Source organism: Cryptomeria japonica, chromosome 4 (assembly GCF_030272615.1).
Source record: "Cryptomeria japonica chromosome 4, Sugi_1.0, whole genome shotgun sequence".
NCBI classification, from domain to species: Eukaryota; Viridiplantae; Streptophyta; class Pinopsida; order Cupressales; family Cupressaceae; genus Cryptomeria; species Cryptomeria japonica.
The window spans coordinates 401,920,039-401,939,418 of NC_081408.1; positions in this window are offsets into that span (position 1 = coordinate 401,920,039).

Here is a 19,380-nt window from a genome sequence, read left to right on the forward strand (position 1 = left end):
GAGCTGATGCAGAGCATCAAAGTTTCCCAAGAATGGCTTGAAATCATTCAGAGGAAGAAGGAGCAGGATGTAATTCAAGCGGCTATGGAAACTCTTACCAGTTTGATACCCAGTACTTACCTTCCATGCATTGAATCATCACTGGCCAAACTAAAGCTCCTATGCACAGTAGTGGATGATCAAGTGCAGAGCCTAGAAGAGGTAGCAGAGGCAAATGTCAAGAAGGAGCATCAAAAACCTCTTAATATACCTCTGGTGAAGAATTTGAATGAGCTCTAGTCTGAACTGAAAAAAGAACAAAAGGATATAAGGGATGCTCTGGATGAAGGGAATCTACTACTCAGCAAGATCTGCCAACCCCATCTGTTCTATGATGATGTGCTAGCTCAGAAGCAAAAGCTTCAAATGAACTTACAGTCCTACATGAGCACATTCAAGCCACCTTATGATTCCTTTACAACTTATGGTCAAACCGTTCACTGGTTTCACATCCAGTCAGCAAAAATGGAGCAAGAGATCAGCACCCGGTCTAGAGATTTGCAGGAGCTACAACTAGTTCTACTCCCACGTCTACAAATTCTTCAGAAGTGCTATCTGAATTTGGATGCCTTAACAGTGACACAAGAGATGAACACAATTGATGCCATGGAAGAACAGGTCTCCCAGATGCATACAGAGAAAGAAGTAGCCACCTCCCTACTTGAGTCCTGGTCTTTATCGATGAAACAATTCTTGCAGGACTTTAAATCTGCTTTTGACAAGTATTATTCCTTATCGTCATAAACTTTTATTATTTTAATATCAAATGAAAACAGGGTTGTTCAGCTGTACTTTGTCATTGTTGGAAAAGAGGGAGAAGAATTCTATTTGAGAGAAGTATCTGGTAATCAAAATTTTGATATATGCTCTGAATATCTCAATGTTTATGCTCTATATGCAAAATTGTTATACATTGTATTATCAAAGGGATAGTGTATATGCTTAGGGGGAGCAATTTTGCTAATGGCATGATTTTGTTGTAAAACACTTAGATGTCAAAATTTTATTTTCCTAAGTGTTGCCATCAATGCCAAAGGGGGAGATTGTTGGCATTTTTGATGTTTATGTTGAGATTGTCATTGATGGACACGCACTTGCATTGAGATCCCCTTTATATGTATGAGTTAGAGCACAACCGGTATTTGTTCCAACTGGAATGTTGTATTATAGTCTTTAGACTATTGGTGTTTTGTAGAATGTGTTTCCTGATCTGAAGCAGCATGTTGACCCCAAGCAGTTCGTGGATCCCAAGCGGTACAAGGAATTAAAGTGGCATAACACATTTTTACCAGTCTTCATTTTTGACAAACCGGCAACCAGTATATTGTATGAACTAGTAATACTCTGTGATGAGTTACCATCCACCGATTGTTTGACGGTGCCGAAAATTTAACGGTGCTTTTTGTGTCATGTTACCAAGTATGTCTAGGTTCATTGAACCTAGGAAATTGTAATGTAATCCTATTGGACCGACATGAAACCAGATTCCTTTATAAGGACATCATGTCTAGGGTTTTAGGTTGTTGATGTGGCTATAGCGAAATTTTATGTTGTTGCTAGGGTTTAAGGTGGTTGAGGAGTTGGAGAGAATATGAATGTGTAGAAGACTGAAGTAATGCTGAAATGCATTAGGAATGAGCTATCAAGGATCTAACCGAGCAGTGTGTGCTATTAGCTAGATCAAACACTTATTGATTACTCGCATCTTTGACAAGTCTATAGCCCTTAACCGGGTAGGCCCAAAAGCCTTTTGCAAATCCTTTGACAAGGTGGTTCATATCTGTGGATCTAAAATCCTCTAGCAAGGTAGTCTTTAATCGGACTTATCTCCTAATAGAGATTGAGATTCCTAACAGGATCTGTTCTGGTAAAGAACATTGTAAGACCTTAACCGGTCTGGTTCCTATTTTGCAGATAGTTACTTGTGAGTTCCATCTCACCGTGGTTTTTCCCATTTGGGTTTCCGTGTCAAAATCTCTTGTGTTATGGTGAATGCATTATTAGCTATTTGGTTTGCATGTGTGTTAACCGGTTTGTCTGCTAAACTGTTTTACCGGTTTACTATTAGTCTTGCAAAGTGTTTAAGTGCAGAGATTTTTGGCATACTAATTCACCCCCCCCCCCCCCTCTTAGTATTCATCAAAGAAGTAACCACAAAGAATGCTAATCTTGATGCAAAAAACTATAGATGACCTTTGACTTGCATAAGATGTTTTTATTATGCCAAATGGAACCTCAATTACAAACAACAAACTTAGTTTCCCCAACAATATTATGAAGACAACTCACAAACAAAAATTTGAGAATAAAAATCATGATCCATCCTTGCTCATCTAATCACTTGTGGATATCCTCAAATAGCATAAGAAAATGATACAAGATAAATCAAACAAGAGATAAGACGCATTGGACCAAACCAATCAATAGTTGATTAGATCTTCTTGCTAAAGATAAGTGTTTCTTGATAAGATGATAAGAATGATGTTTGATAGGATACCTACTGTAGAAAAGATGTATGTATTAAGGCATGATATCTGATAGGGTGCGTATTCTAGGAATGATATATCCGTAAGGCATGTTGTTTGATAAGGATGCTAAAATTGATACGTAGTTGGTCGCTTAGGTTGTAGGCTAGCTTACAAGTTTATTTGTTGATTTTTTATTTTTTAAGTTCGATGTTGTTTTACTATCCTACTTGTGTCTACTCAAAATGTTAGTGTCTTTGCTAGAGATAGTTTATTGCATGGATGATGGATGGTGATGGACATAAAATTTTACTATGGTATGTGCAAATTTTATTATGGAAGGTGGATTTTGAAAGTGATTGTGATCATTCAAATGTGATGCATCCTCTTATGTAATGTCAAATATCTCAGACTAAATTACCTAGGTAGAGGATTGCCCCTAGTTAGGTATAAGGCTATTTACTATCGGATGGGTCAGATGGATTGACATTATTGTGGTACGAAATGGATGGATGGAAGTGACACTAAACAACAACAAATATTAGGGCATGCTAGGTGTTCAAAAGTTTTATTATGGATGGGCAGAAATAGGATTTTATTATGGAAGAATGTGTGTTCTCTATTTGTGAGGGAAAATTTAGCATGTATAACAGACTGAAAAAGTAACCACTAAACCTCTAAATCTAATAAACATAATCCAAATGCAACTCAATGAAGGAATACAAATAAAATCAACAAAATAACACAAAATCATGAAACAAATAAACCCATGTTGACTTCAATGCACTTGGCCTTTGTCGTTCATCTTCTCCTTGTGTGGGTGAATGATCTCAAACTTGTACTTATGAAAAACCTGCAAGATAATGACACAATAATACAAAGATAATGGTTGATGATAATAGATATTAAGGTTTAGTTAATAGATTTTTAGAGGTTTTATTTGATGGTTGAGATTGATTTGAAAACAAGATTGATCAATAGTTGAGATTCAATGTGGTGTACTCATGGTTAGGAGGGACCTCTATGAGATCTATTTGAGCCATGCAGCAATAATAAACACAACAAAAGCCAGACAAGATGATGGAGTAAATGCATAACTGAATGAATTAGATCATGAAAACTGATTACAAATGGCTGGTAACATCCAGACTGCAAGATTCAGCTCATTGGTCTGCTACATACATGCCCAATTTAAAGAATCGATCAACTCTGAACCTTTAATCTTAAGGTATATCTTCTATATTCCCTGGAATGAATTATGATGCTTAATTACATTGATTTATATGGTCTAGAGGGATCTTGGTGCAGTCATGATTAGGAGGGACCTCAATGAGATCTATCTGGACTGTGCAGCAAGAGTAAGCACAACAAAAGCTAGCCAAGATGATTGATACAATGCAGAACTTAATGAATTAGATCATGAAAACATATTACAAATAGCCAATAACATCTGGACTACAAGATTCGGCTCACTGGCTTGTTACATACATGCCAAATTTATAGAATCGGTCAACTTCGGACCTCTAAATCTTAAGGTATATCTTCCATATTATTTGGAATGAATTACGATACTTAATTACATTGATTTATATGGTCTAGAGGGATCCAATCAGCCCAAGAAGAATCAAACAATGATGAACATGATGAAATGTGTAAAACCACTAGGTCGGCCCCTGCCCATGAAAATCCTCTGAAAAATACAAAGGAAGAAGTGTGGATCAAGAGGAAGGTCGGCCACACACAAAGGAACATTGGAATCATGCACTGAAGCTCCGCAAGCTATGGAAAGGATCCACAAGATTCACCACTAGCAAATAGGTCCAAGCGGTTCCAAAGTTCTAAGTCAGAAAATTGTCTTGAAATCTGGAAGTGATAACTTGTCGCAAAAATATCCAAACATTCTACAGTTCAGTTCTAAGGAAGATAATCATGATTACAAGCAAAATCCATCTCTGCAAGATCCAGTGAGAAAATGCAAAGAAATGTAGACATAAATGTTGAAACTATAAAACAAAAAATAAAGTGAAAGGAAATATTTTTGGTTGATGCAAGATTGCCAAGAACCGGGGATGCTCCTACATCAAAAATCTGGGGTTGTTGAAAAAGTGAGTCCCTCACTTTGTCGGGGTCAAAAGAAAACCAAGATGATCCACCTCTGCCTAAGAAATCAAAGATGAATCTTCAACTAGTATGTCCTTCCATTTCACAAGATACTCCTTGTATTGATTGCTCTGGGTGCTATGCCCAATCCACTATCCAAAATGTCTTCAATCTGATCTAGTTCCTTCTAAGGAAACTGCTTCTCAAAGTCTACTATATTGCCTTCACTAAATTTTGATCCATGACATTGATGTAGATCTGCAATGTGAATATAGGTGAAATACTCAAACTATCTGGTATCTCCACTTCACATGCATTTTTGGAACTGAATTTCCTCAAGATCTTGCAAGGTCCAAACTTCCTATCTGCAACTTGATATAGGTTCCAACTAGAAATCTTTCTTTCCTTAGATACACCATCACTTTATCTCCAACTTCAAATTCCTTATGTCTTCTCTTCTCATTCGTTTTCTCCTTATACTTGTTGTTCATTTCATCCAAATGTTGCTTAACCTGAAAATGCAAGGCCTTCATATGATCTGGAAATTCTTCTACCTCTAGACTCTGCTTGTCTTCATTACTGATATCCCTCAATTCTAATATATCTCTAGGGTGTTCTCCAGTAACAATCTCAAAAGGTGTTCTTCTGATAATCATGTTCACTGAATTATTGTAGGCAAATTCTACTTGTGCAAGAATCATATCCCAACTTCTGGTCTTCTCTCCAACTAAGCATCTCAATGAATTTCCCAAACTCTTGTTTACTACCTCTATCTGTCTATCAATTTGTGGATGAAAAGTAGAATTGAATTTCAAATCTGTCTTCATCTTCTTCCAAAGTGTTCTCCAAAAATAACCAAAAAACTTAGTGTCTCTATCCAAAACTATACTCTTAGGTAATCCATATAATCTCACTACCTCCTTGAAAAATAAGTCAACTATATGCACTGCATCAGACGTCTTCTTACAAGGTTTGAAATGAGTCATCTTCGAGAATCTATTTACCACCACAAATATAGAATCATTTCCTCTTTGTGACTTAGGTAACCCAAGTATGAAATCCATACTTATGTCCTCCCAAGGTCTCTCTGGTATTGTCAAAGGTTTATACAATACCACATTGTGACTACTACCTTTTGCAACTTGACAAACTCTATAGCTCTGCACAAATTTCCTAACATCCTTATGAATCTAAGGCCAAAAGTAATGTTCACTCACCAGTGCTACTATTTTGTCAACACCAAAGTGTTCGGATAATCCTCCACTATGTTTTTCCTTTATCAGATTCTCCCTCATAGAACTCTTAGGTATACACAACTGAACTCTTCTGAATAACATCACATCCTGAATTAAATAATCCAGCCACACACTTTTGTCCATCATAACCGGTTCTCTACATTCTCTCCAAGGTTCTGCAAAATCTGGGTCATTATTATACAAGGTCTTCAATTCCTCAAATCCTAACGTTGTCACTCACATCTCTATTAGCAAACTTCTTCTTCTACTCAATGCATCAGCAACTTTGTTTGACTTTCCACTCCTATGCTTCAACATAAAGGTGTAACTCTACAAGAATTCTAGCCATCTCATATGTCTCTGATTTAACTTACTTTAACTATTCAAATACTGCAAGGCTTGATGATCAGTATACAACACAAATTCCTTAGGTAACAAGTAATGTCTCCACTTCTTCAAGGCATGAACTATGGCATAAAATTCTTCATCATACACCAAATATCTCCTCCTGACATCATTCAACTTTTCACTGTAATAAGTTACTGCTCTTCCTTCCTGACTTAACACTACTCCAATTGTGTTCCCACTTGCATCATAGTCTACTTGAAACACTTTGTTGAAATTCGGTAAAGCTAACACAGGCTATTTAGTCACCTTCTGCTTCAGCAATTCAAAACTCTTATTTGCTCTGGTTGTCCATTTGAAATCTTTCCTATCTCCTCTCATTGTCTCAATCATAGGGGTACAAACTAAACTAAATTTTTTGATAAACTTTGGGTAGAAACTAGCCAATCTATGAAATGATCTAACCTCTCCAATGTTTTCCAATGTAGGCCATTAATCAATTGCTTTTACCTTCTCAGGGTCCATCTTCAATCAATCCACAGATATCACAAATCCCAAATAGACTAACTCTTCCTTCATGAAACTACACTTCTTTAGATTTATCAGCAACTTCTCCTCTCTCAACCTCTGCAAAACTTGTCTTAAATACAACAAATAATCCTCTTTTGTCTTACTGAAAAATCAAAATGATCCAAATATTAAATAACAAACTTACCCAACAATTCCTTCAATACCTTATTCATCAATCTCATGAAAGTACTTGGTGCATTAGTCAACCCAAAAGGCATCACCAACCATTCATACAATCCTTCATTTGTCTTGAATGTTGTCTTCCACTCATCTCCTTCTTTTATTCTGATATGATGATATCCACTCTTCAAGTCTATCTTTGTGTAGTATTTGGCTCCACTCAAACAATCCATTATGTCATCCATCTTAGGCAAAAGAAATTGGTACTTCACTGTGATCTTGTTTATTGCTCTAGAATCGGTACACATCCTCCATTCTCCATTCTTCTTAGGTGCTAACATGGCTGGTACTAAACAAGGACTTAAACTTTATCTGATCAAACCTTCCTTCAACAATTCCTGCACTTGTCTATTCAACTCTTCATTCTCTGTCAGTGTCATCTGGTGTGCAAATTTATTAGGCAAACTAGATCCGAGAATCGGGTCCATACAATGGTCGATGCTCCTCATAGGTGGTAATCCATCAGGCACATTATCTAAAATGATGTCTTCATACTTTGTTAACAACTACTTTATCTCCTCTGGTTGTTCTTCTTCATGCTCTAAGTTCTAAGTCTTCTTAGGAAATAAGGCAAAACACACATTCTCATGTCTCATTCCATCCAGGAATTTCCTTCCATCCACCAAACAGATTCTAGGATTTGTACAGGCTTCACTCTTTATTGGTTCCTCCAAGGTTAGCAAGGGTTTTTTCATCACGTTTGCTACAATAGTATATATGTTCTTTCTTCCATCATGCATTGCATGTCTATCAAACTGCCAAGGTCTACCCAACAAAAAGTGAGAAATATCCATAGGCATAATATCACATAAAACTTCATCATGATATTTTCCAATTTTTAATTTCACCATGCATTGCTCACTCACTAGCAACTTATGATCATCCTGAATCCATGCTATTTGGTAAGGCCTAGGATGTTTCAATATTTCCAACTTTGGTTTATTCACCATTTCTTTTAAAACAAGATAATTTGAATTACCACTATCAATAACTACTTTGCAAAACTTACCAGATACCTTACACCTAGTCTTGAACAAATTTCTCCTCTGCAAAGGCTCTTCATCCTCTCCGGTATGACACAAGGATCTTCTCATCATCAATAGTTCTCCATCTTCCAGTTTGTTAGCTGATCCGATGGGGTTTTCTTCTACCAATGTTGTTCTTCCAGTGTTCTCTATCTTCTTACATTCAAAATCAAGATGTTCTTCTCCTCCACACTTAAAGAAAGTTCCTCTAAACACTCTCTTATCTTGTCTCCTATCATCTTTTACAAAACCCTCATTCTGGTAACCATCAGGTTCTCTTCTCCGATAGAAATTTCTATCATCCTTCCTATAAAAACTACTTTCCTTGTTTACTTCCTTGTCTTTATTCTAATCTATACAAGTTCCTCTTCCTCCAGGTTATCCTTTGCCTCCTTTAAATCTTCCTCCGGAAACCTTCCTACCTCTCTGTCTCTACTCATGTCTTTTGTTCAACTTCTCTTCTTCTTTTGAGGCATATTGGTAAGCTTCTTCAACACTCTGCAACTTGATCAAACTGAGTTCATCTTCTATAGACATCCGCAATCCATTCAAATATCTTGAAACTTATTCAATCTCATCATCAACATGTTTGGATCTGATATTCAACTTGTAGAATGCCTTGGTACTCCTTCACACTAGACTATTTCTCCTTTAAGTTCTATAACTTTCGAAATAGATCTACTTGGTAATTAGTTGGCATAAACTTTGATTTTAACTTAGAAACCATCCACTCCCATGATTTAATCTTCTCTTTTCCTATTCTTTGTCTATCAACCTACACATGTTCTCATCAAAGAGATGCATGACCTTTCAACCAGGTACAGGCATATTTCACCTTCCTTTCTTCCACAGTGTTCTCAAAATCAAAGTACTTCTCCATCTCTGAGATCCACTCCATTAATTCATCTAAATACAACTTTCCATCATACTCCGGTGGGGTAAAATGTGGTTTGGTGTTCGCCCTAGTCAAAACCCTCAAGAACCTTTCTTCATCTGGATCAATCATCGGTGGATTTGCTTCTTGTTTTGTTGGTGCTTCTTCATCTTCGCTCACATCTACAATATGTCGATCTCTTCTCTGGGTTGTTTTAACAGCTTCCAATTGGGCTGCAATTCCTCTCAACATTTCCATCATAGCAGAATCTTCATTCCCACACACTCCACCATTCATATTTCCTCTTTGCGCCATCGAATCCTTAATCTGCCACCCCACAATAAAATCTTCAAGACAACACAATCTTCGGAACGAAATGTCACTCTGATACCACTTGGTGCATTCACTATTATGAGGGACCTCAATGAGATCTATATGGACCGTGTAGAAAGAGTAAACACAACAAAATCCAAACAAGATGATGGAGGCAATACAAAACTGAATGAATTAGATCATAAAAACTGATTACAAATGGTCGGTAACATCTAGACTGCAAGATTCGGCTCACTGGTCTGCTACATACATGCCCAATGTATAGAATCGGTCAACTCCAGACCTCTAAATCTTAAGGTATATGTTCTATATTCTCTAGAATGAATTATGATGCTCAATTACATTGATTTATATGGTCTAGAGGGATCCGGTCAGCCCAAGAAGAATCAAATAACGATGAACATGTAAAACCACCAAGTCTGCCTCCACCCATGAAAATCCTCTGGAAAATCCAAAGCAAGAAGTGTGGATCAAGAGGAAGGTTGGCCACACACCAAGGAACATTAGAACTAATGAACTGAAGCTCTACAAGCTACAAAAAGGATCCGCAAGATTCGCCACTAGCAAATAGGTCTAAGCGGTTCCGAAGTTCGAAGCCAGAAAACTGTCTCGAAATTCGGAAGCGATAATTTGTTGGAAAAAGATCCAAATGTCCCACAGTTCAGGAATAAGGAAGCAAGCAAAATTCATCTCGGCAAGATCCAGTAAGAAAATGCAACAAAATGCAGACAGAAATGCTGAAACTGCAAAATAGAAAACAAACTGAAAGGAAATATTTTTGGTTGATGCAAGATTGCCAAGAACTAGGGATGCTTCTGTAGCACAATGAGACAGGTTGGTGAGAGACGATTACTCATTCTGACTTAATCTGATTGAGAGAATAACTCACTTGACTAACTAGCTAAGAGATTTGATTGAGAGTGGAACTGAATTGATTGAGCAGTCATAAAAAGTTGATTTCGAAAAGGGAGGAAGTTATTGACTAGTTAGAAAAAGATGATTGAGGATTGACTGAGAGTCGGTGGTAGTTAGGAATTTTCACATGTGATGTAGGAAATTGAGAATGAAATATCATTTAGATTGAATTTGGGATTTTTGAAAATATGAAATAAAATTAGAATGAGAGGGAAATGAATATAAATTGGATTTGGAGGGAAATAATTTATTTGAAATGAAGATCAAATGTTATTAAATAAATTTAGGAAATTTATTTAATGAGAGGACATCACTAGATAATTAAATAATTTAAAGAAATTTTTTAAATATGGGAAGTTAGAAATTGAATTTAATGAAACAATAAAGATCATTTAATTACAGTGAATAACTAAAATTAATTAAATAATAAGATTATTTAATTAATATTAAAGGGAAAATGGTTAATTGATTAAATGATTAAGGGGGAAATTTGAACAATTAATTTTAAATGGAAAAAGAATATTAATTTAGAAGAATAAAGTCAAAATTAATTAAATAACTAAAATTATTTAATTAAGAATGAGGAATAATTATTAAAATTAGTGGTTGCAGGCACAAAACAAATTAAGGTGTCTAAATTTTGCCCCTCTTTGAGATAATGCATTTTCAATCATTGTTTCAAAGAAAAATCAAGAAAAAAACTACAGTATGCCCCAACAACAATAGTACCCCCTTAGGAAATTTGTTGAAATTTTTTTTATTTGAAGGATAATTTAATGATAATGTGATAAGGATCCCAAAGATGCAGTTTGGAGAAGTTTTGAGTGAATTTGACAGCAACCAATAGAATAGGAAATTAGGGCTCTTTTCGGTTATAAATAGGAGACTTTGGGGTTCATTTGGTCATTTGCACTCTTGGAGCTTGAAGGGTTTATGGCAAGTTTGGAGCAAATTTTGAGTGTTTGAGGAGCTACGTAGGTGTCAGATGCAAGCAGCACTTGTCAGAGTAAGTCAGGATGTACGAGAAGGTAGACAGCATAGGCAGAGGTATAAGTACATCATCTTATCTTATCATTTTTTAGCATTTATTGCTCGTCAAAATTTAGGGTTTAGGGTTGCAAAATTTAATTGTTACGCATATGTATATCAATTTTTCACATTTGTTAAAACATTTTTGAAATTTTTTATTTTGTTTCGCAATTGTTAAACATCTCGCATTTGACTACTTTTGTTTTGCAAATGACTGTGGATTTTTGCAATCATGAATTGGTTTTTGCAATTATAAATTGGATTTCACATTTGCAATTTGTATTTCACAACTGATGTTTGCATTTTGCATTTGCTAATTATGTTTCACATTTGCATATTAGGGGTTTTTCCTACATTCTAAGTCTATGGTTTGCATTTGCATAGGTCAGTTAGGTTTCCTGATAAGTTTAGGCTAACATTAAGCATGATTTATAGGTTGTTTTTCTAGTCTTAGGGGCTCGGAAGATTAGACCTAAGGTTCTTGCATGGAGTTATTTGTTGGATGATTATGATGATGGTATGATGAAAGATCAAGGATTCGGTCAACTACTGAGAGGGGGGGTGAATCAGTAGATAGAAAAACTGATATTAACTTCACCAATCTCACAATCAACTTCTCAAAGTAAACTTAGAACTATAAATGCAATATCACTGTCAAGATTAAACTATCAAGTTAAACCGGTTGTCTTTTACAACAAATTAATAGTAAACAACTTGAAACTCATAAACATCCAAATACTTTTACTGACATAAGTAAAACTTTATTTCATATTTATGTCGGTTATCATGACTTATCAAAGTGTATTAAGTAGTTAAGAAAATCAACCATAGAAAACATAACCACAAAAACATTCACCACTTAACACAAGATTTTTGACATGGAAACCTAAATGGGAAAAACCACAGTGAGATGAGACTCACAACATAACTATCTGAACTCTTTTGAAGTTTGCCCTGTTAGGAGCCAAGCTTGTTAAAGCTTTACAAAAAGTCATGTTAAAAACATATCCTGTTAGGGACCACCCGGTTAAGGGATTGACTATAATGCCTTGCTAGAAGCAATACCCTGTAAGGAGTAACCTCGGTAGAGGATTTGAAATCCAAGCTAATGGACCACCTAGTTAGAGGATTTAAATAACACCAAGCTTGTCAGAGCTTAATCGGTTAGGGGATTTCAAAAACTGTTGTAATTGTTAGAAAATAACAGGGGTTTTCTGATTTGTTTGAATAGCACTACACTTGCTTGTTCAGATCCTTTTCATTCTCCTATCTACCTTTACACAAACTACAAATACATCATCTGGTTCAGCAACCAGACACTCAACTGAAAATTTGCCAACTCTGAAATAAAAAAAATCATCGACCTTATAAACAAATCAATTAGGTTAGTAACACAACAAAAAACTAATTCTCTCATAGAGATTACAAACAAGTCAGTTCAAGTATGATCGTTGGATTACATAAAAATCTCTACACATCATTCAAGAAAGCCTCGACCACTCCTTGATCACCGCTTCATCGAACTCAGTAACTCATCACGTTCTTTGCATTACATGCAATATACTTTCTCATTCCCTAGACAAAAATTGTTACCTCAACACGCCAAAAACACTTTGAAACTCTCTTCATACAATATGCATATGTGTCATAATCATTACCGCTCATCATCAGATGATAAACCAATACAACCAATTCACCAAACTCAATTGGTTAGGGTTTATCCAATCAACAGGTACGGTTTACTAGTTCAACTCTCCAATACTTAGCAATTCTGGTTCACTCCACAAACTTACCTACCAGTTACAGTTCCTTTCACTAGCTCTTCCTACCGGTTGCAAAACAATACTACAACAATATCATTACTGGTTAATTGACATCAATGACAACATAACATTTCATTGATGCAATCTTTATGCAAAAGCCAAAAATCTCCCCCTTTGGCATTGATGGCAATACAAATATCAATACCATTGATTGTTGTGATTGTGAATAGGAATCCTGGTTCACATTTTACCATGTACTCTCCTTGTCTTTAGCTGGTAGTTGGCTATGCATCTTGCCCCTGTCAATCATACAATTCATCTCCCCAAAATCACATAGTTCTTCTCCCCCTTTGACAATAATGCCAAAGTGAAAGTAAAACATGCAATGTCAAATTTCACTATTCAGCATCAACAGCCTGCAACTTGATGCTCCCCCTATGGAATAACTTCACTTCTACACCAATCCTGTTGTAAAATTCTGCAAGTAGCTCCGAGAATGATGTACTCTACATCATGCTCAATTCACCTTATGAAGGGGTACAACCCCTAGCTGACTTTTAGGATACTCAAAAGTAGTCTTAGGCAGAGGTTTAGTAAAGATATCTACAAGTTGCTCCTTGGTAGAAACATGCTCTAAGATCACATCTTTACTCTACACTTTTCCCCTCAAGAAATGATACTTCAATTCAATATGCTTGGTTCGTGTGTGCAAAATAGGGTTCTTAGAAATATTTAGGGCACTGGTATTGTCACATAAGATCTTTATAGGTTCTGTAAACTTCATCTTGAAACCTTCCAGAATGTGCCTCATCCAGATAGCCTGGGTACAATTCATATAAGCTTTAACATACTCAGCTTCAGCAGTAGACTGTGATATACAACTCTTCTTTTGGTACTCCATGAAACAAGTCTTCCTCCAAGAAAGAATGCTCCACCATTTGTGCTTTTCCTATAATCAACATTACCTGCCCAATTTGCATCTGTATACACCTTCAATTCAAAGTTTCCTTCATATGGATACCATAATCCATAGTCAATAGTGCCTTTCAAATATTTGAATATCCTCTTAGTTTCTATCAAATGTGTTTCCTTCAGATTCTTCTAGAATCTAGCAACTAGACCAACTGCATGAGCTATATCCAATTTGTTGTGAACAACATAGTACAATTTTCCAATCATTGACCTGTACTCCTTCTCATCAACAGATGTGGCCTTATCTTCCTTAGACAATTTACAACCTATAACCATTGGTGTCCCAACTAGTTTACAGTCACTCATACCAAATGTCTTTAATACCTCTTTCACATACTTATACTGTGTGATGAAAATACCACACTTCATTTTTTGTATTTTCAAGCCTATGAAATTTTTTATCTCTCCCACTAGAGACATTTCAAACTCACTTTTCATTTCATTTGCAAATTCATTGCTCATGTCATCTTTCCCTCCAAATATGATATCATCTACAAACACTTCAATAACCAGTATCTTATCTCCTTCAAATTTGAGATATATATTTCTATCTTCACTGGTTCTCTAAAAACCTATCTTTATCAGGTGTGAATGAAGCCTTTCATAACATGCTCTTGATGCTTGCTTTAATCCATTTAGTGATTTGTGCAACTTATATACCATGTATTTCTCATCAGTCAAAGCATAACCATCTATTTGCTCAATGTATACTTCTTCTTCCAGTATTCCATTCAAAAATGTTTACTTCACATCCATCTGATATACTTTGAATCCCTTATGTGCTGAAAATGCAAGTTCTGACACCTTCCAATCTGGCCACTGGTGCAAAATTCTCACCATAATCTTCTCCTTCTTCTTGTGCATAACCTTTGCAAACCAATCTAGCTTTGTTTCAAACTACAATACCATTTGCATTCAGCTTGTTCCTGAATGCCCACTTAGTACCTATCACATTTTTATTTAGTGGTCGGTGTACTAGGGTCCATGTGTTATTATTCTCAATTTGATCAAGCTCCTCCTCCATAGCTTTGACCCAATGATCATCTCCAAATGCTTCCTTAGCATTTCTAGGCTCAATAGTGGAGATCATGCAAGAATTCTCTCTAATTCTTCTTCTGGTTAACACTCCAACATCCTTATCTCCAATAATTTGTTCAAGATTGTGATTGAGTCTCACATACCTTGGAATAACATGACCATTATCTTTGGGTTCTTCTTCTTCATTAGCATCATCTTCTTCTGAATCTACCTATTCTGGTTGAACTAGTACAATAGCATTCTCTTTACCGGTTTCAGGTTTCACAGGTTTTGATTCCAAAAATAAAATGCAAGGATTTTCATCCTTTTTCTCCACATTGGTTTCCCCTGAGACTTCAGGATATTCATCCACTCAAACATCGGCACTCTCAATTATTCTTTGTGTTTGGTTGTTATAACATTTGTAGGCCTTACTCTTGGTGGAATAACCAAGAAATATGCCTTCATCTTTTTTAGCCTCAAAATTGCTAACATAGTCACCTCTCTTAATAAAACGTTTTCTGCCAAATATCTTGAAATAACTAAAATTAGGTGATCTACCATACCAGTATTCATAAGGAGTCTTGTCTTTTCCTCTTTTTACTAAAATTTGGTTCATAGTGTAGACAGTTGTGCTTACAGCTTCTCTCCAAAAAGTTTTCACTACACCTCCTTGTATCAACATCATTCTAGCAGCTTCAACAACTGACTAGTTATTCCTCTCTGCAATACCATTCTGTTGTGGTGTCCTCGGTGTAGAAAGTTGTCATTTGATACCATTTTCTTCACAATATCTAGTGAATTCCTCATAAGTAAATTCATCGCCTTGATCAATCCTCAGACACTTTATCTTCTTGCCACTCTCATTTTCAGCTAAGGCCTTGAATGCCTTGAACTTACTAAATGCTTATGTTTTATCCTTCAAGAATGTGACCCACATCATTCTTGAGAAATCATCAGTGAAGATCATGAAATATCTATCACCTTGAATACTTTTAGTCCTAATTGGTCCACAGAGGTTTGTATGAACCAAATCTAACAAATGTTCTGCAAAAAAAGATTTGCTCTTAAAATTTGAGGATGTCATCTTTCCCAACTGACATTACTTACATAGAGCATTAATCGGTTTGTCCAACTGAGGCAAACCTCTCACTATCTTGGACTTACTCACTTTAACAATGTTATCAAAATTTATATGACAAAATATCCTATGCCAAAGCCAACTATCATCTACTTTAGCAATTAAACAATTGCTGACTTTAGGACTCGGGTGAAACAGGTTACCTTTAGTCTGCTTGTCGGTTGCAATCAGTTCACCTTTGCTCCAATAGATTTTGCACATACCATTCTTAAACTCCAATGGATATCCTATGTCATTGAGTTGAGCAACACTCAAAAGATTGTGCTTTAGACCTTCAACCCAGTAGACATCATCTGCACTGCTCTTTCCATTAAGAGAAATAGTTCCCTTACCTTTGACCACACAGGGTGAGTCATTTCCAAATCTTACAACTCCACCATCAAATTTCTTCAAAGATATAAATTTGCTCCGATCACCGGTCATGTGATATGAACAACCACTATCAATGATCCAATCATCTGAATTATCCATGCGAGAAACTAAAGCCTTTTGATTAGATGATTTCTCTTTAATGGCTACAAACACAATGTCTTCATTAGCATCACCCTCAGATTCCTCATCAGTGATACTACCATCAACTACAATAAGACAATCTAATTTGCCTTTTCCCTTGTACTTCTTGAATTTGTCTTGCTTGTGCTCATTATCACCATTAGGACAGTTAGCTACAATGTGCCCAATCTTGTTGCATGCAAAACATTTCAAAGGTAATTTATCTCTATATTTAATGGTTCCTCTGGGCAACTGCTTGGCCAACAATGCTTCAAGCTCAACCAAATTGTATTCATCATCAACTTCTCTGCTGGATCTAGATTCATAACTGTGACTAACATATCTAATTTTCCTCATAGATGGGTTAGAAATTGAAGCTCTAAATGCAGACTCAGATTTCTGAACACTACCATCATAACCATTTTATTCAAAAGCAGCAAGCTTACCAATCATGGAGTCAAGGGTTACCCTAGTTTTGTCAATAGAATTTAGCTCCTGAAGGTTGTAACTCGGATAGCGTAGGCTGGTAGCAGGGTTATCAACACCTTACTAACTACTGTGGCATCTTCCACTTTACCATCTGCACTCTTGATCTCACCAATTATCTCTTTTATCCTTTGACCATACTATTGGATATTCTCACCTTTAGCCATCTGCATGTCATCAAACTTTCCTCTTAGACTCTCTTCCTTGGAAATCTTCACATGTTCATCACCGATATAAATATTTTCAATTTTCTTCCATATCTCATACTCAGTCTCCAGACCATGGACATCAACATATTTTGCATCAGACAAAGAACTGATAATAGCCTCCAGTGCTTGATTGTTTTCTTGTTGCTCTTTCTTCTGCTCATCAATCATAATCCCACTAGGTGCAACATATTGAGTACCAACATGTTCCCAGTATTGATTTCCTAGACTCTTGATATAAATTTTCATTCTATCACTCCATATTCTATAGTTCTCTCTATTAAACTTCAGACCTTCCTTCTTCATCATGTTCTGCAAGATCTTTACCTCGAGCTATTAGGCTTAGACCTTATAGGACCTGAGATGCTCTGATACCAATTGATGGTATGATGAAAGAACAAGGATCCGGTCAACTACTAAGAGGGAGGGTGAATCAGTAGATAGAAAAATTGATATTAATTTCACCAATCTCACAATCAACTTCTCAAAGTAAAACATAAGCATAATAATGATTAACCCCCCCTCTCAAGAATGATTAAACTGTCAAGTTAAACCGGTTTAACTGTCAAGATTAAACTGTCAAGTTAAACTGGTTGTCTGTTACAACAGATTCACAATAAACAACTTGAAACTCATAAACATCAAAATAAATTTACTGACATAAGTAAAACTTAATTTCATATTTTTGTTGGTTATCATGACTTATCAAAGTGGATTAATTAGTTAAGCAAATCAACCATAGAAAACATAACCACAAAAACATTCACCACTTGACATGATATTTTTGATGCGGAAACCCAAATGGGAAAAACCACGGTGAGATGAGACTCACAATATAACTATTTGAACTCTTTTGAAGTTTACCCTGTTAGGAGCCAAGCCTATTAAAGCTTTACAAAAAGTTATGTTAAGAACAAATCTTGTTAGGGACCACCCGGTTAAGGGATTGACTATAATGCCTTGTTAGAAGTAATGCCCTGTAAGGAGTAACCCCGGTAGAGGATTTGAAATACAAGCTAATGGACCACCTGGTTAGAGGATTTAAATAACACCAAGCTTGTTAGAGCTTACCCAGTTAGGGGATTTCAAAAACTACTGTAATTGTTAGAAAACAATAGGGGTTTTCTGATCGATTTGAATAGCACTACACTTTCTTGTTCAGATCATTTTCATGCTCCTCTTTGCCTTTACACAAACTGCAGATACATCATCCAGTTTGGCAACCATACACTTAACTTAAACTTTTCCAACTCTGAAACAAAACAACTCATCGACCTTATAAACAAATCAATTAGGTTGGTAACACAACAAAAAACTAATTCTCTCATAGAGATTACAAACAAGTCAGTTCAAGTATGACCGTTGGATTACATAAAAATCTCTACACATCATTCAAGAAAGCCTCGACCACTCCTTGATCACTGCTTCATCGAACTCAGTAACTCATCACGTTCTTTGCATTACATGCAATATACTTTCTCATTCCCTAGACAAAAACCATTACCTCAACACGCCAAAAACACTTTGAAACTCTCTTCATACAATATGCATATGTGTCATAATCATTACCGCTCATCATCAGATCATAAACCAATACAACCAATTCACCAAACTTAATCGGTTAGGGTTTATCCAATCAACAGGTAGGGTTTACTAGTTCAACTCTCCAATACTTAGCAATATCGGTTCACTCCACAAACTTACCTACCTGTTACAGTTCCTTTCACCAGCTCTTCCTACCAGTTACAAAACAATATTACAATAATATCATTACCAGTTAATTGACATCAATGACAACATAGAATTTCATTAATGCAATCTTCATGCAAATGCCAACATATGAGCGTTGTCATTTGAGATAGCTTGGTCTATATCCTGTGTTCTGTATGCCTGAGATTATGACCAACAGGGGTCTAATCACAACACTTGTAGAGTGGTGGCACTTAAAGATGATTTTATTCCACCTTCCAATAAACAAGGCTTCTATGACATTAGAGGATGTTTGGGGGATCTTACAACACCCTATCCACAACAATTGGGTGACATACGAGCTACGATCCAAGATTGTAGCTCTTTATGATCTATATGAGTGCGACCCTAAGGTGTTAGGCCTAGATGACCTATATGAGATCAGGTGGGGGACTTTGATAGTAGCATATGAAAAATTTAGTGCAGTTTTATGTAGTTTGATTG